This window comes from Bombina bombina, chromosome 10, assembly GCF_027579735.1.
Source record: "Bombina bombina isolate aBomBom1 chromosome 10, aBomBom1.pri, whole genome shotgun sequence".
In the NCBI taxonomy this organism is placed as follows: Eukaryota; Metazoa; Chordata; class Amphibia; order Anura; family Bombinatoridae; genus Bombina; species Bombina bombina.
In genome coordinates, this window is record NC_069508.1 from 128,544,084 (window position 1) to 128,548,473 (window position 4,390).

A 4,390-nucleotide genomic window follows, 5' to 3' on the forward strand; every position below is an offset into this window, starting at 1 on the left:
CAAAAAAGGTTAAAAATGGGAGGCATCCCAAAACAGAAAAGAGCAACGTGGAGCTGCTAACATGTTTCGGCCAAGGTGGTGCTATGACTACGGCCACCTTGGCCGAAACATGTTAGCAGCTCCACGTTGCTCTTTTCTGTTTTGGGATGCCTCCCATTTTTAACCTTTTTTGAATAAAGCTTTTGGATTTTATTTGTCAGCGGCTCACCTCTTCATTTACCTGCATCTTTACCAGCATTTTGAACTGCTGTCATTGCCCGCCTGGTCGGGCCCTGAAAGTTAGCCCAGGTACCATCATCCTGATTGGGACTCCCCCCCCCCTCTGCACACACGTCACGGAGGACGTCAGTGGAGCCTCTTTTTCGGATAGCAGCAACACACACTGGCAGCTTACGGCAGGTGGAGGACCGGCTCTTTGAGTTGGGCAGAGGAAGTCACTGCCCGGAGTCCTCCTTGCGCCCATAAAAGTGATCGACTACTGAGGTATTTTTGTCCATTTACTGCACTAAGAGGAAGGGGGGGGGGGATATATCCATAAGGACTATATTGCTAACTGCCTTACAGGTCCTGGTGAAGACAAAGTTCGCTAACAAGCATTTACACAGACTTTTTTTTCTCATTTATGAACTGTTGCAGTTTGCCTATTTGCATCTTGTTATTTACTTATAAATACTTTTCACACATATTTGTTATCAGTTGTTTTTTGCTTCCATTTCTGGGACACAGTGAGTCACTTCATTTTGGATAAATCACTGGTTTGATCAACTTTGTTATTTTTTATTTTTATTTTTTATATATTTTTAACATATTTTTTCATACTTTTTGCACATGCAAGTTTTCACATTTTTCATAGTTTCACACAATTTTTTGAGCAGTTGCAACTATCTCACAGATTCACATACTACATACACTACAGGTCCCAAGAGGGACTAGTAGCAAACACACCGGTATTTACTAGCAAGACGTTTTTAGACAAGTGGCTTCACACCCGCTGAGTCAGGTCCTCAAAACCTCACCACTAAATTCACAAACCCAGTGTGAGGTAGCAGGCCACAGTCAAGTCATCAATACAACTCTTTTATTAGTGTTTATCAGTTTATGTACTGATGACTATAAGTATTTTAAGAATTTGAGTTTTAAACCAATTGTATATGATTATGTTTATTGTGGAACCACATTTTTATTGTATGCAATAAATATTTGTATCTACCCCTTTATCCAAGGGTATTTAAGTTAAATATTGCCTTGCCCATTTTGAAGCACTTCTGAAGATACCCCTCACAAAACAATTCATCTTAGGCTGGCTAGGTAGTCACTGTTCAGAGCCACAGGTATCTTAGTCTTAGGCGCTTGATCTACCACACTATCCTTGCCAATATTTAATAGCTGATATGAACCGAGTATAGATATCTAATTAAATGCTTCCATATCAATATTTTCTTTAAGACCAGAGGGAAACAGGGATCTGAATTTATAAATCCAGTATGTTTCCCTCTGTCTTAAATGAGATATTTTATTAGTGCCAATTTTAAGAGGCATGGTTTCCAAAGGGGTAATTTTCATTTTACAATCTGTGTTACCATGAAAGTGAACATGGTGTCTTAAAACACTATCGGCTAGATTTAGAGTTGGGCAGTAGCCGTCAAAACCAGCGTTAGAGGCTCCTAACGCTGGTTTTTACCGCCCTCTGGTATTTGGAGCCAGTCATTAAAGGGTCTAACGCTCACTTTCCAGCCGCGACTTTTCCATACTGCAGATCCCCTTACGTCAATTGCGTATCCTATCTTTTCAATGGGATCTTTCTAACGCTGGTATTTAGAGTTGTGGCTGAAGTGAGCGTTAGAAATCTAACGACAAAACTCCAGCCGCAGAAAAAAACCAGGAGTTAAGAGCTTTCTGGGCTAACGCCGGTTCATAAAGCTCTTAACTACTGTGCTCTAAAGTACACTAACACCCATAAACTACCTATGCACCCCTAAACCGAGGTCCCCCCACTTCGCCGCCACTATATTTAAATTTTTTAACCCCTAATCTGCCGCTCCGTACACCGCCGCCACTTACGTTATCCCTATGTACCCCTAATCTGCTGCCCCTAACACCGCTGACCCCTATATTATATTTATTAACCCCTAATCTGCCCCCCACAACGTCGCCGCCAGCTACCTACAATAATTAACCCCTAATTTGCTGACCGGAGCTCACCGCTAGTATAATAAATGTATTAACCCCTAATCCGCATCACTCCCGCCTCAATAACCCTATAATAAATAGTATTAACCCCTAATCTGCCCTCCCTAACATCGCAGACAGCTAACTTCAAGTATTAACCCCTAATCTGCTGACCGTAGCTCACCGCTACTCTAATAAATGGATTAACTCCTAAAGCTAAGTCTAACCCTAACACTAACACCCCCCTAAGTTAAATATAATTTAAATCTAACAAAATAAATTAACTCTTATTATATAAATTATTCCTATTTAAAGCTAAATACCTGTAAAATAAATCCTAATATAGCTACAATATAAATTATAATTATATTGTACCTATTTTAGGATTAATATTTATTTTACAGGCAACTTTGTAATTATTTTAAACAGGTACAATAGCTATTAAATAGTTAATAACTATTTAATAGCTAAAATAGTTAAAATAATTACAAAATTACCTGTAAAATAAATCCTAACCTAAGTTACAATTAAACCTAACACTACACTATCAATAAATTAATTAAATAAAATACCTACAATTACCTACAATTAAACCTAACACTACACTATCAATAAATAAATTAAATAAAATACCTACAAATAAATACAATGAAAAAAACTAACTAAAGTACAAAAAATAAAAAAGAACTAAGTTACAAAAAATAAAAAAATATTTACAAACATTAGAAAAATATTACAACAATTTTAAACTAATTACACCTACTCTAAGCCCCCTAATAAAATAACAAAGCCCCCCAAAATAAAAAAATGCCCTAATCTATTCTAAAATAAAAATAGAAAAGCTCTTTTACCTTACCAGCCCTGAAAAGGGCCATTTTCGGGGCATGCCCCAAATAATTCAGCTCTTTTGCCTGTAAAAAAAAACCATACAATACCCCCCAAACATTACAACCCACCACCCACATACCCCTAATCTAACCCAAACCCCCCTTAAATAAACCTAACACTAAATCCCTGAAGATCTCCCTACCTTGTCTTCACCACACCGGGTCCCGATCTGTCCAGAAGAGCCTCCGAAATCTTCCTCCAAGCCCAAGCGGGGGCTGAAGAGTGACGTCCATCCTCCGGCTGAAGTCTGGATCCAACCGGCAAATGAAGAAGTCCATCTTCGGGAAGAAATCTTCATCCTATCCGGGCAGAAGAGGACATCCGGACCGGCAACCATCTTGATCCAAGCGGCATCTTCTATCTTCATCCGATGAGGAACGGCTCCATCTTGAAGACCTCCAGCGTGGACCGATCCTCTTCTTCCGACGTCCAACTGAAGAATGAAGGTTCCTTTAAGGGACGTCATCCAAGATGGCGTCCCTCGAATTCCGATTGGCTGATAGGATTCTATCAGCCAATCGGAATTAAGGTAGGAAAATTCTGATTGGCTGATGGAATCAGCCAATCAGAATCAAGTTCAATCCGATTGGCTGATCCGATCAGCCAATCAGATTGAGCTCGCATTCTATTGGCTGATCGGAACAGCCAATAGAATGCGAGCTCAATCTGATTCCATCAGCCAATCAGAATTTTCCTAACTTAATTCCGATTGGCTGATAGAATCCTATCAGCCAATCGGAATTCGAGGGACGCCATCTTGGATGACGTCCCTTAAAGGAGCCTTCATTCTTCAGTTGGACGTCGGAAGAAGAAGATCGGTCCGCGCTGGAGGTCTTCAAGATGGAGCCGGTCGTCATCGGATGAAGATAGAAGATGCTACTTGGAAGAAGATGGTTGCCGGTCCGGATCTACTCTTCTGCCCGGATAGGATGAAGACTTTGGAGCCTCTTCTGGACCTCTTCAGCCATCGCTTGATAGAAGACTTCAGCCGGATGATGGATGTCTAGCCCCCGCTTGGGCTTGGATGAAGATTTCGGAGCCTGGAACGATCGGTGATACCTGGCATGGTGAAGACAAGGTAGGAAGATCTTCAGGGGCTTAGTGTTAGGTTTATTTAAGGGGGGTTTGGGTTAGATTAGGGGTATGTGGGTGGTGGGTTGTAATGTTGGGCGGGTATTGTATGTTTTTTTTTACAGGCAAAAGAGCTGAATTCTTTGGGGCATGCCCCGCAAAGGGCCCTTTTAAGGGCTGGTAAGTTAAAAGAGCTTTGAACTTTTGTAATTTAGAATAGGGTAGGGCATTTTTTTATTTTGGGGGTCTTTGTTATTTTATT